The sequence below is a fragment of the Pipra filicauda genome, unplaced genomic scaffold (assembly GCF_003945595.2).
Source record: "Pipra filicauda isolate LSUMZ 115617 unplaced genomic scaffold, ASM394559v2 scaffold57_size4234018_pilon, whole genome shotgun sequence".
Classification (NCBI taxonomy): Eukaryota; Metazoa; Chordata; class Aves; order Passeriformes; family Pipridae; genus Pipra; species Pipra filicauda.
The window spans coordinates 457,822-473,308 of NW_024104731.1; positions in this window are offsets into that span (position 1 = coordinate 457,822).

Below are 15,487 nucleotides of genomic sequence, written 5' to 3' on the forward strand. Positions count from 1 at the left end.
TTCTCTGATGTAAAATTATTACTTTTGCAGCTCTTAGTACTGTCCCATTACCATGTATTTTCCTACCTTATTTCTTTACCATGACTCTAAAGAATCTCTGCACCCCTGACACAGCTTTACTCAGCAATGGGGAGAGTAGCTGGCAGTCCTTATATTGCTGTCTGGAGAAGCGATCTGCAGAAAATCTGAGCTGTTTCTTCTTTGGAGAGTTGCAAGACTTGTTTGGGATACTGTCAGCAAATGTTAAGAATCCTACACTGTCAGCCCCAATATTGGCTCAACGTTGCTTTCTTACTGAAATATCATTCATTTCAGCATTGCTTTCTTGATTAAGAGTTATTGACTAAATCAGCATCAGTTGTCTTCTTCAAAGAGAAAAATCAAGCTCTTTTCCCATCTTCCTGCTAAGACATTTCCTAATAGGTATGGGTGGTATACTCTATCTGTATGGCAATACACACACACACACACACAAACAGACACACACACACAAGCCCACCATATCTGTATGTACAAAATATCTTTAAGTTTCATAACGGTGTCCACGCGTGCATCTATACAAACAAAACATGCAAACACATACATTTCTGTCAGCTTTAAAAAGGCATGTTATTTCCTGAGCTTAAAGTAATGTAGTGGTTTGAACCTTGTTTTCCCCAGAGACTAAGAGAAGTGGTAGACCCCAAGGGGTGGAAACCCCTGGAAGTTTTGAAGTTCTGCCCAATGGGCGCTCCTGCAGAAATGTAAACATACCACAACCAGACCGGAAAAGAAGAGTTGTAGTTTGGTTGTTGTAGAAGAGGTGGCCATGTTGTAGAGCCACGAGGAAGGGGCTCTGAGCCCCTTGGGGCCTCTGGCCCCCTCCCAGCCCCTGGCTGGGGGGCTGCAGGGACCTGGAACAGCATAAAGCTGGGCTAGGTGCCTGTAGTTATGCCGGGAGATGTTTTCTCCACGGGCGCAGAGCAGCAGCTGACACTGACCAGAGAAACGGTGGCAGAGAGCCAGAGATAAGGACCTGAACTGAAGGAGCAGCAGAAGCAACATGCAGCACCGCAGAGAAGACTCCTGGAAGGAGAGCCGAGGAAAGGAGAGCCAGCAGCAGAGAGACAGAGTTTGGGGTAAGACTGTACCAGCCCCCCAAAACTCCTTTGAGATCCCTCTGAGAAAAGAGGGAGATGGATTCCTATTAAGGAGAAGAGTTTTAGACATGCAGCACCGGAGAGAGAGGAGCTGAGAAGCTCAGAGCGTCCCGGAGCTGGACCGGGACGGCCAGATGGAATGCGGGGGGAGTTGACCTTGGCTCCCCCCCCCTTGCACTGCTGCCACGGTGGCAGCCTGAGAGACAGGGCACAGAGGCCCTGCAAGAGATACCAGACCGTCACGAAGACCCCCCTGTGTCTTCGTGATATGACGTGGTGAAACGACCTTGTCTGGGGTTACGAAGCCCACGGAAGACCCCTCGGTTGTGAGGCGATGGGGCCGAGAGAGAGGCTTGGATACCTCCCTCGTGGATGCTGGCAGAAAGCCAGCTATCAGCTGCTGCATGCATGAGAAGAAGAAACCTGCTGCCTCAGAAGATGCTGCTGTTTAAGGACTGGAAGGGATCTGTCCTTCTTTCCCTCCTGGACTTTTATTTGGAGGGGAGAAGAGATCTGATCATTGTAAATACTTATGTCATGGTAGAGATAGTTGTGATCATGTGTATAATGTGATATGGTATTTATTTGTACAGTCATTGTAATATATTCCCTTTTCCCCACTTTGAGTCTGGTGTGTTTTGTCTGGAAAAACCCATCTCACATTAGGTTGAGATGTGGGAGGGGGAATGGAGCTAGGGAATTGGATTTTGGGACTATCTCAAACCATGACAGTAAATAGCAGGCTCCTGAGGAATAACAATCCGTAGTCAGAAAGGAACATACTGAATATTCAGAACAATTTAGATATCTGCTGTTCTGCAATTGTAGTTTCCTCCCAACACACACGTAATTTTTTTACCATATAAAATTCACTGCCCCTTAAAACAGGCAAAATTACCTAAGTTTCAATATAAACCTGGCTGTCAGGAAGCTCCCAAGACAGATTAATGGAAAAAGCATAAAACTTTCTTCCTCTTATAAAATCCTGCTGTTCCATTTCTGAAGGGAGCTTGGCCTCTTCAAAATGGTTAAGACAAAATATAAAAACAACATTTCTTTGGCAACCTGCAAAATTATTCTTTTAACCCAATTGCATAACTCAATGTTGTTTTATTTTAAGGGAATTTTCCAGCTGAAGCAAGGGAGGCTCATGCAATTCATCATCTGCAAGCTACCTTCATAAGTGATAGACATGTCCTCCAGTTCTGCACTGTCATGTGAAGGAATTATATCCTCAGATAAAACCCAACAAAGGATTTCATTCACTTTGTTAAATTTTTATCGTAGAATCATAGAATCATTAAGATTGGAAAATACCTCCAAAATCATAAAGTCCAACCTTTGACAGAACAGCATCATGCCAACCAAACCATAGCACTAAGTGCCATGTCCATTCATTTCTTGAACACTTACAGAGATGATGACTCCACCACCTCCCTGGGCAGCCCTTCCAATGCTTAACCACCCTTTCAGTGAAGAAATTCTTCCTGATGTCCAATCTGAACCTCCCCTCATACAGCTTGAGGCCATTTCCTCTTGCCCTGTTGCTATCTGCCTGGAAGAGGCTGACCCCCACCTGGCTACAACCTCGTTTCAGGCAGTTGTAGAGAGCAAAAAGGTCTCCCCTGAGCCTCCTCTTCTCTAGGCTAAACAAATGCAGCATAGCTGCAGAAATGTGTAACACCTGTAAATACGTGCTGTTCAGTAATGCTTTTTCAGAATACAGCATACAATTAAAACAGTGAAAAAGGAAGAAAAATAAAGCTTTATCTTTACTGCCCTCTTCAGGCTGCAATAATTTTGGATTTGTTAAGCAACATGCTCTTCAATGAAGCAGGTCCTTAGAGATGTAATGAAATACTTTGTTTAATCTGTGAATCTTGCCTAAAAGAAGATGTTTGATTTAGGCTGATAAAGGAGAGTGAGTCTACGGGTGTAGGAAAATCAAAAAACTTTTTGGTGGCTTCATCAGAAAATACACTATATGAAGCTGTCACAGTTGCAAGCAATTGAGCAATTCACAATGAAACAAGCTCTTAAGCTTTTTCAGAACAGAAGAAACTTGGTAGTTTCTTCTATCAAACAGCTATTCCACAATTTAGAAGTGTTTGTAAAGGACAGAAAGCTGGAATCAAGCATTTAGTAAATGTATCATTTTTCGTCTAATACAAAGTTTATGCTTCATATTAATTTTAAGGATGTAGCATAATTTTCTTTTACAAACAAAAATTTCCATATACTATTTTTTTCACAGCCTAAGTCCCTCTATTTCTTTAAGTTCCAGTTAATACTCTTAACTTTTTCCAAATGTGGCTCATCTCATATTTCTGAAAGTATTGCTTATTCTCTGGTCTAGTATGTTGATGTAGATGGCAAGCTACTTTTAAATTGGAACTAATTTCTGAACAGTCAATTCACCCAATTTCACAAAAATAGGTATTTTATGATTTATAATATTCTAAATGCCAGGATTATTCTTACCCATTTCCTTGAAAACCATTAAAACTGTACTTTTTTTTTGGCATTTCAGAATTTGGACTTAAAATCCCAGCATCAGCCATATAAAAATGTAGCAGCACACTATGTCCTGTGCATGAAGACTTTGCTTCTATTTTGTATGTAACAACTAGAGCAAAATCCTTGAGATTTGTCCTTTAAATTCAAGATGTCCATCATTAAATATCCAGCCCCTACAAACATAGCTGCACTTTCTGAGATCTAATTCACACTCCAAACTTCATCACAGTATTCCGCCACCAAGTTCATACTTTAGGCAACAACAGGACCCATCTTTTCTGTTTACCTTTCCTTAACTTACTCCACATTTACTCTGGCTTTTTGCCAATATTTTGGGCTAACAGCTTAAGTTTCCTGTAAGATTTACTTTTGTTGCACCTTGATTTAGCTAAAGTTCTCTTCCAACATTTCCCCTTTCCATGTTCTTTCTTGCCATTCTGTCATTGTCCTTTTCACTGCTCTTAACTGTGTTTTAAAAAATTTTGTCCTTGTTATCTTGATTACTTTCAACATGGAGAGTCTGAGTCTGCTACTTCTAAAGTCTAAGTAATCTAAGGGGAGGATTTGGTCAATATAAAACGGACTTAGTCCCTTGAATTCTTTGAGTATGAGGTATGAAATGAACATGTAAGATATTGTATATTATCATAATGTTTTCTAATATACGTAAAATATGAAAATAGCGCACATAACAGATGCTCTTCTAATAATCATAAATATAATTGCACTTCTGGCAGAAACTCTGAATAGTTGTGTTTTTGCTCCTAAGAAGTGAGACCACAAGTGTGGCAAGGATTTGACTTGTGTTACACATGACCTTGGCTTTTTGATTATTGTACATTCTTATGAAAGCTGGATTTTTTTTTGTCACTGTTTAGAGGAGGAAAGGGTTAAGAGGTCATAGAAAGTTGGGATTTAGAGAAATCAAAGGTATTTGGATAAAAACAAACAAGTACGTAGGACCGTCATTGCTTTGTGTTTTCCAATATTTCTATCTATTCAGCCTTTAGCCTATTCGGTTATTTTAGACCCTAACCTGCAAAGCATTTAACTTTAAGAATATAATCAGGTTTAATCACATGCTTAAAATTAAGCATATGTTTTGGTTCCATACTGAATCAAGCCCTATGACCCCTCTGACTGTCTTAAATGGATTAAAATATAATTGTATTTCCATCAAAGACAGGTTGTGCAAACAATTGCAGGCAGTCAGGCTCCTCAAAACAAATACTTTTTATATTTGTTCTTGAAGAGTGTTCATCACTTCGGTGATGATGGTACATGAAAGTGTGATGGTACATTCTCAGAGTGACTGAGGAAGAAAATTAGCAGACAAGGCTGAATCAGTTAAATAAGAAAAAATAATAGTGCTCTATTATATTTGCTAGCTAGCATGTGGTTACTTACAGAAAAAACTTATCATTCACAATAGATATTACTACATGTGCATGTGCTTATACATATTTATAGTTCCTGCATTTCTCTTTTTCTGTTTTAATTCAGTTTTCAAAACATGCCAGACAAGCAGATACAAACAGGACCTTGTTTGATTTGATTAGGCTAGAATGGAGAGCTTGATTTCTTTCCAAAGTTTTCCAACAGTTGACCTGAAATGCATCAAAGCAACTTCCATCTCTTTTGTTTCTATCAAGCTGTCCCAATTTCCTAATTTCACCAGATCCCACAGTTGCAATGTCTTTGAAGTTTATTTGTTGTTCATGGGGATTTTTTTCTTTCTAGTGATTAATTTAACAGATACTCAGACTGAGAGTGATTTTGCATTAGTCTGTAATTTATTCTAGTTTAGAATCTACATGCTCAGGCAGAAACACTATATTTTATAATTTAAGCATGTGGAGATCAATATGTAAACATCTCTGGCACTGAGTACTGCAACGGATCACTAATCACCATATTACTTGATGTTTACTTAATGTTTCTGTAATGTTACTAATTGCAATGTGAACATGTACACACAAAATTATGAAGACTTTAATATACTTTGACTATAGAACAGTGCTAGACCTCATGTGCTGAAAGACTTTGAGATTATGAGGATTTTAAAGGTTACACTTCCTGTCTAACAAATACTGTGCAATTTATCATTGGTTTTGTTTCACACAATCAGTCTTGGTTTAAGAAGAAAAAAAGTGAAAATGTTACCAAATACCAAACCAAAAGTCATTCACTTTTAATCCCTTTTACCACATGCCTACACAGTCATTAGCTTTGGCATATAAATATTGCAAAATATGTTTTCATAACTTTGTATTTTTCTTAGAATTTTTTTCCAAAATGAAGAGGAATAGGTCAGGGAGAATTGGCCAAGAAATTATGCAGCACCCACAAAGTATTTCTTTAGTATCAAAAATCAGGCTTTGCTAAACCTTCGAGACAGCATTTTGTTTATTTATAAGCCTAAGTAGGACACTAACAGGCAAATCCTTTTCTTCACATCAAACTTCAGGCTTGGCACATGGATGGTAAGGCAAATGTTTCCTGAGAACAGAATTTCCATTCAGACCAACCTCCAAACTATAATTGCAATTCACAGGGGTGCAGGACAACTGCCAGAATGTGGGGGACTCTAATGGCCAATGTGCTCAGGCAGAGCCTTGCCGTAACATCCTCATCTTTACTGAATCCAAAGGGCCACTGTAGAGCTACATCAACACACAACTTTTGAGATTCTGTTCAATCACATGAGGCCCCAGGAAGATTTTCTTCCTGGCACTTGGAGCTATGATAATCAGGAAATTTGGCATTGAGAGCGGAGTAGAAGGAATTCCACTTCATAAAACAAACTAAGTAAGCACAAGGGAAAACTTCCCAAGAAGGAAAACCTCTCACATGCAAAGAACAGTTTAGGGGATTTTTTAAGCAAATAACACAGGCAGAGAGATTACAAAAAAAAAATGCTATGTATCAGTTCAAAACTGTGTGAAAATTTGTTACTATTTTGATGACCACCATATTAAAAAAATCATGATATACCATCATGTTCTCAACATTGCAACAGTGGTGGCACATATGGCTTTCCTGTTATTGTTTGTCTGATGCAGAATTCAAAGCCATTAATCTATCTTTAATAACGCTATAAAGGTTATTGACATTAGTCGTTCACTAAATGACTGATACTAGAACATTTAATGAAGAAGAGGAATTGTTTTCAGAAGCAGACAGACATACTTTGATGATGGCCCACAACTCCTTGTTGACACAGACATAAACATGTCAAATGCTCTAAGCTTTTAATTTTAAGACTTCCCTGTTTCTTAGGGCCATGTCTACAAAGTGATACGTAGAGATACCTGATCTAGCTTCAAATGCATTTATTAGCAGACTTGACAAGACAGTGTTCAAAGACTAAATTCTTTAGTTGATCCTAAATCTTGAAGACAAGTAGTTGTTTTCACTTTGTTCTTGTCACCTCCTCTGCTGGTGTCTCTGTCATTTCTGGGAACTTAGCGTTACTCTATGGCAATATTTACAACTGAAATCACAAATGCAACAGAAATAAATGTATGTACAGATATTTTTCAAGCATAAATTACCCTTTCGTGTCAAAAATGTCCAATTATTCAACTATAAGCTATGTAACTTATTCTTTTCAGACCTCATGAACAGTCCAAAATATAAAATACAGTCTCCTAAATGTGATGAAGAAAGTATTTTCCCCACTGTGGTGGCAGTGACATTGTTGGTGAGCTTCTCAACTGCAACCATTGCACTACTGGACACATCTCTTAAAAAGAAAAAGAGATTACTGTTTACCTTTGCCTTATGCAGAGCATTTAAACTCGGTAATGCTGGGTTTGGCTAATAAAACAGCTAATATCTATTCTTTTTAATTTCTACAGCACCCTTTGTTAATATCACAAACCACCATGGAATCACCATTGTAACACATATTCCTTACCATTTTTATAAGTCACAGTTGTTTTGTGCAAAAGATTAAACTTGACTCTTGTAGACACCTCATTTTCAAGATGGGAAAACACATTGAAGACATTACCAAGACATTACCGCCTCCTCTAATCCGCTGACATTCCTAGGCCACTCTCCTGTACTGCCTTTCTTTTCGCACTTCTCTTACTTCAATGCAGCTTTCAGAGAGAACAAAAAAAAAATTTCCATACTTTGACATTAACAAATCTCTCTTAACATTTCACACCTCTTCACTTTCCACTGCTCCTTTTTCCAACTAAGCTAAATGTCAGCGGGAACTTCTTTCTCTGCTTACCAGATATGCCTTACTTCACTCTTTCTGATGACTTAACGAATAGTCCTTAGCTCAAATGTGACTGATTGCCCACTGCTTTGAAACAACCAGTCATCATTCCTTCCAAGGACTGTCTTCTCAGGAACATTGTATTTCTTTGATCCGATGGTCACTTTAACCCTCTAATTCTTTCTGCAACCTTTCCTTATGGCTCCACTAGCAAGACAAACTATTGTTTTCATACACAGCAACTCCCAAAGCTATCTCTGGAATCTCACACTGTCCACATTCCAGTTTCTTGATCTGACCTGTAGAAATCCTGAAATCCAGCTAGCTCCTGGCTGATAAATGAGCTGATATTGATAAACATTTGACAGACACACATTTTTGACAGTTTAATTTCCATTTGCAGAAGAGAAAAAAAAAATCTTTTTTTTGTCAAAGACTGTTTTCAGCAGAGAAGTTTCCCAAGTCATCATACTGGGAGACATTCAACTGGTATGTGTTTAAACACATGAGACTCTAAAGGACAGAAAACAGAATAAAACTTACTGCTTTTGCTACCTCTCACTTAGATACTTTGAGTCTCTTGAAAATGCAAGTATATATTCTAACATAAAATAGGGGATACATCACATGTCATCTAGGAAAATATTCAGACTCAACAGCAAAGATTATGAAGAATACAATGTAAATTGTTCACATTTTAATTGATCTGGCTATTCCAATTATTCAGCCTGTCAGTTTGATATTGCACAGGACATTCTGCAACACCCCAACATCCTAAGAAATGTCTGCTCTTTTGCTAGTGTCAGATCCCCTCTTGCTGATCCCATCTGCTGCTGTAAGTGACATTTCTGGCAAGTGCTGTTCTAGATTAATCTCTAGCAAAACCCATCTGCCTTTTCCCAAAGAACACCAAGTGCTTCCTGCCGCCACTCAAGGGAAAACAAGGTAAGAAAAATTTCTCTCCTCCTCAGCTATATGAGTGCTAAAATTATTGAGGCTCTGTTTTTACTCCTATACACTCTCAGGTTCCTGCATGTGTGGATAGATGTTAAGATACACAATACTCCCAGGTTCATCTTTGTTTTATTGTCTACATTAGATTCAGGTATTCGGGCATCCCTAGACTTAAATAACAGGAAAACCATTAGTGTTACCTAAGTCAACTTCACATCTTATCTAATTTTGTCTCTAAGCTTCTTTGGAAGAGTGATCTTTCTCTGAGTTTCCTAAAGGATTTCTCTATGCCAACTGATGTCAGTGAAAATGAACTAGACAAAGAGCAGTCAAGTAACTTTGCCACTACATTATTTTTATTTCTATGAAAGGACCAGAAGGTTTGTGTTAAGCAGGAAAAGAGCCACCTTCCTTTAGCACAAGCAAAATCCAGCATCTGGACCACTAACTGACTTTTAGAAACATCATATCAGTCTTCATATACAATGCCACCATCTAGCCTTTCCATTACCTTTCATTCAGAATAAAAGGAAAGCTATCTATTACTCTATTACTTGAAACCTGACTAGCCTGAAGATGCACTTAATAGAGTTTGCTATAGTGCACATTGGTTTTCTGCTTTGCAGGGAACAGAGCTATTCCCAGTTATACACATTTTCTGCTTAGAAACCCAGTAAAAAGATGATCTACTGAAATGTGTGTACGTGTGTGCAATATAGTAAAAGAATTCCAATGTAAACACATACAGAGAGAAATACTGAGTATCTTTTAAAAGCTGAGGAGGTTTTGTTCATATTAATACATTTTTTTACATTTATTACATGCAAAATTCCATTGGTATCTGCAAAACTAATTTCATACATAGTTTTCAGCTATGGATCTGACTTCTTAAACACCAGCAGGGAGGAAGGAAAAAAGATCTAATGGTCCTTAGCACATCTGTGCTCCTCCTTTGTTCCTTTAAAAAAAAAAAAGAGAAGCATTAAAAAAGGAAACTTCCACTGCTTGCTCAAATTTAGGTATATTCATAATTACGTTATATGTATCAGAAGGGTTAAGCTCAGCAAAAGAACAAGGAGATTCTCTGCTTGAATCAAATGCAACATTTTTCTACAGATTCCTAGCTTGCCATTAGAAATACTAACCACCTCTTCACAATTTTGCATAACTCTATATATACTCTAAGAGATATTACAGGTATGTCTGTGACATACTCAGTGATGCTTATATGGACATTCGAGGTGAGTAAAGACATACAGATTGATCATTGCAGTCAAAGTGCTAATAAAGACCCTTGAGTCAACTGTGCCACTAACAAATCATTTGCATCAAAGCAGTGGAGAAAAGAACTCCCCAGTCTTTCATAAGACTAAAATACTACTGATTGCACTTAATCCCTCTATTTTCAAGAGCAAACACAGGCTGGTGGACAAGCAATTAAAACCCATGCATCTCTTAATATTTAGGAGAAAAATCCTACTATCTGGAAGGATTTGTAAATCCTGATGTCTCAGGAGAACTGAATACCAGAAGTTCCTGTGCTTGGTCTTCCTGTATTATGCTCTTAATTCGTGCTAAGTATCATCCACAAACTTCTGGGCTTACAAAACGAACCTGAAATCTCCTAGAGAAAGCAGATTTGCTAACAACACTCTTTAAAGTCAAGCCTTCTGAAAAAAAAAAAAAAAAAAGAGCAGGCAGACATTGACACGTGTCTATCAGTAGTTACTTCTAAAAGCTTTATATTTATATATAGTCTTCACATATGTGAGTGTGTTTGTATATATGCAAAAGGTGTTACATTCTTAGTTTGTAGCTGTGGTTTTGCAACTAACACCAAGTTAAGAACACAAATTTCTCACTAATCTTCTTAAACATGTTGCTCTGAGATCTTAATTCAAAATCAAGTTTTAAATACAAATACAGCTTTAGATACTCCTCAGCTAATTTCTGATCAGATTTTTAAACTCCTGTTTCTGAATTCTGTGCCCTCTGGCTAGTAGAATTCTACATCAGAATAATATCAGTTCTGCTTGAATAAGGAATGCTGAGTAGTTCCAACTGCACCGAGAGAGTAAAAAGGACCATCAATAAGCACTTGAGAGATGCATCTGAAATCTGCAGTCTTCTCCAAAGAATGTTCACCTACTAGAACATACTTTACTTTTATCATTTTTGATGCCCCTGCCCTACAAAACACTGAGAGGTGGCTTTTTTCTGTGCTGAAAAAATCATGCAACTCCCGTTGTCCTGTTTAACATTATTTCCTCATATAGATCTCCATAGTGTCTATAAGATGAATATTTTAAAATACACTGCAGGATTATACAGGGAACAGTTGACAACTGCCTTTTGTTATGACCTTTACTTTCTCTTGTGATCTATCACTCAGGTCCTAGGAGGTCTCAGCCATTAGGTACTTTAGTGCCCTCTCTTGGAACAGCTGTATTCTTAGATACAGGTGAGTGACATGAATTGGGTCATCATCATATTTTTACCCTTTGCATTTGCCTTAATGAGTAAAAATGCCAAGTGTCAGTTCACATATGCAGCTTGTCCTACTCTTTGTCATGCTTTTGAATATTCATATTGACAGGCAGAGCATGAAATCAAAGTGGCTCCCAAAAGTTTTTTGGGGTATACTTGATTTTATTTTTAAAACAAGTCTTTACCTGTTTGAAATTATACTGGAAGAATGAAAGCAGTATAAGAATGGTAGCAGCTTTACCAAAGATGAATGAATGGATGAGTGCAATAATCTCATTCCTATGAAGGGGCAGGTCTGAGCAGAAACATGCTTAAGATTTGCATTTGTTCAATTTCTGAGGGTTGGTATTTTTTAGTTTTGTGTGTAAATTAAAATAAAAACTCTAAGCAAATTCCCTAGAAAACTCAGCCATCACAATAATACTGAAAAATTCATTCCTGAGCTTCACTCCAATGCTGAGCCACAGTTATTCCACTGTAATTTAACAGACCTTGACTATGACATGGAATGGTTTGTGTAAGTACAGCAAAGCCCAAAGTCACCTGAATGTTACTTGTTCCCAGGTTTCCTCTGATTCAGAGCCACAGTGCACCAGGAAGCATTAATTTCCACGAGAAGTGTGGGTGAGGTGAGTACTTTCAAGTAAGTCATCCTTTTCCAGAAGATGAGGATTAGTCAGCTACTAAGAACACATGACAATAATTTTGTCCTGTAGAATGACATGAACAAAAGGAGCTCGCCTACATCCTCAGAAATAAAGCTTTTACCATAGCCTGCAATACTAGGGCAGATTTTCAGTTACTGAACAAATCATGTCTCTACTCAAATGACTCTGGTTTTGATTCCTTAGTGAACACCTCTGAGCTTGAAATATATGCTAATGAAATATGTAAAGGTATCATGGATGCTCCGTTATTCAAAGAAGTATAAAATAAATGAATACATGCTCTCAAAAGATGGGGCCAGTGCTTTTGGGTAGTCATTCATCAAGCAAGTGCCCAAAGGGGGCATTTGGAATTTCATATTTGATTACACTCCTGCACTGTTTCATTAGTTCTGTTCACTTAATTATGTCTTGTCTAAATGATCACTTAAATTTTTTATACTACCAGATTCCCTTCAAAGAAGCCAGTCATGCAACACTAAAGGCATATAGCTTTATAGCTCCTAGCAGCCATTTAAAGGAGTAGAATCCCTCTGGAACTTGATGGAGATTTCAGTGGGCAAAAGTGCAATGAAATACTACTTTTATACAGAACAGGTGTCTCACTGTAAAATATTCCTGCAGGTGCTGAGAGAAGATGAACCATAGAGACAAGACAACTACTTCACTATAGAACAATTCTATTAGGCACTATAGACAGTTTTGGCACAGCCTGTGTTGCTTTTTCAGTGTTACTGGCAACTCCATGAAAAAAATAAAAACTTTTAGGATTAACTCTTTCCCTGTGAATTGATCTAGGTGCATTTTATGTCAGTGAAGAGTCATACTTAAAAAACACAACCCTCCAGCAGATATGGCTTAAAGAAATAGGGCATTATGATCACAAAACACTTGAAATAAGCTCAGTATTTTTCCCCTCAGATAAAAAGAGTAGTGGGGGGTGGGAGTGTCATTTTTTACTTATGTGCTCAACCCGTGCCATGGAGCTTTTCAGCCAAATTCGTGCACCAATACCATAATCATTATTCAGTCAAGTACCCACAGGGGTGTGAGAGCAGGGGAAGAAAGGAAATAGATACTCAGTGAACCTCCACAGAGTGTGCAATTCAGAGATGTTAATAAGCACAATGGTGTGGAAACTATCAGCAGACTTGTTCTGCCTCCTCCTCAGCAGTCAGTGCTCTCTGTGTGGACCATAGGAATGCGTCTTCTACCTTTTGCTACGAATGGAATTATTCTGAGCCAGTACTCCAGTGTGAAAGGAGTGTTCAGCTGAAAACAATGCTGGTCCTGGGGCTCTCACAGGAAACCTCCCAGCACAATGTCCTGGGTAGGCATGGGAGTGTTCAGTCTGTCACACAAATGCTTTCATTTTCATTTGTTTCAATCAAAGGCTGCATTAGTGGGACTCCGATCAAAAAATCAAGTATGACAAGGCTGTCTCTTCAAAGGAGTTCATATGCTTCAGGCCTTAAATCCAAACTTTAACAGTTAGGACAAATGATGTGAGTATGGCAGTAACCAGTTCAACAGAATGCTCATACAGAAATTGGATTATTTCTGTCTCTATGTTTCCTTCACAAGATTTTAAGGGGAATCAAAATGCTTCAATTTTTGCAAGTCCTTACTCTTTAAAAAAAAGTTTGTCTTGTAATTGTAAAACAAATACTGTGTACTTTATAGGTCTTTAATTTTCTGTAATGGTTTGGCCCTTGAGACGGACTTGGAAAGTTATTTAAATTCAATTATTTTCATAATGAGGACACACAGTACAAGTAATCTTATTGTTTAGCACCAAGGAACTGTAGTTAACGTACGTTATCTCTCTCTACCTGCATTGTGTGCATCTATTTCCTGAGCTCGCTATTTCCTGTTCTGCTAGACCATAAAGGATCTCTTGATTTTTTTAAAAAAAAAAAAAAAAAAGAGAAGAAAAAAGATAATGTGTGATTTCTATTCTTTTCAGTAAAAGTTTGTGGGTGGGCTGGATAGTTTGCATATCCTACTGTGTTCTTTTTTATACAGTTTTTACGTCTAACCTTCATATTTTTTCAGATGGAAAATTCTAAGTTGGGAAGTTTTTCACAATAAGCAAAAAATGAGTATTGAAAGAGTGTTCTATATCTAAAAAATTGCTGTTACTAAACCTACACTTATATTTTCAGACTCCCCTGCAAATAACCTACTTTCTGTGTGCCTACATGAGAGAAAAGGTCAGTACACTACAGAATCACTATTTGTGAAGAACAGTAGTCTAGCTTGTGAAGACATCTCTGGTTGCTTGACTTTCAAGAAACATTACAAAAATCTTAGAACCAGCTTCAAAAGTGCAGTGACTGCACTGTGAAGCTTTCTGACAATTCCTGTTCTGGCTCTATTTTTACATTAAAGAAACTCAGAAGAAAAAAAGTGCTGTGGTTGGGAAAAAAAATATATCCAAACCACTGACACTTAGGTAGTTACATTTAGCAGCTTTTCAAGGCTTTGATCACCTGCCACCTGCCTGAAGGTGATATATGGTTAAACGTTCTCAGCCAAAAGCAGTTCCTAGGAAGAAGATATTACCACTACAAGAGTAGTAAGAAAGATAGATCATACTGTAGTACATTGAACTGTACCTCTGCGACTTCAGATTTTCTTCCTCAATACACAGACAACTGTAAAAATCTGTTCTTACTGTTTTTAATGACTTTTAGCCAACTTAGATTTAATTTTTTTTCAGATCTTCCAAGATTTGGATATGCAGTAAGAGAATTATTTTTACAAGCAAAATTATTATTACAAGTAAATACTAGAGAAAGCATTAGAAAAAAAATTAAACTGGTTACCACAATCAGCTGAATATCTACAAAGATATAGAGCTACCAAAACTTGATGGCAAGTAATCACTAGACTTAATTTTCAGAGAAACAAGGGCTCAGATTAACAGAGGTAAAAGGATAAAGTCTTGATCCAAAGCACACTGATGTCCATGGAAAGATTGATCAAGCTCTAATTTTCATGGGCAAAGATGAGAGTGGGGAGAGGTCGGAGTTCAGGAAGTGGATGGAGAAATAAATTACTGAAATATCATCTACAGCATGAATTGGGAACTCATCAGCTATTCCACAATAATTGCCCCAGTGGAAAGTATTTGCTCCTTATAACAAATGTAAAATAAATTGCCTGTGTTCCAATGATAAGCAATTTACTTATCTCCTCCTCAGGTATCTAAGAAAAGCATGCAGACACCTGCCAGATACAGGCTGCATATTGACACCTAGTCTACCATCCATTAATCTATTTAAATAGCCACACCCTTCCTTGCCAACATATTGTTTGTTGCCACTCTCACAGGCAAAGATGAGAATTCTAACACAAAATCAATAACTGCCATGGGACTTAAGACATAAGCAGATCACACAGTAACAATCATTACTGTACTGGGGGCAAAATGCATTAACTAGAGTAGCATAAGCCTCGACCCACAAGGTGGTTAAGCTGGGTAAAGTCTG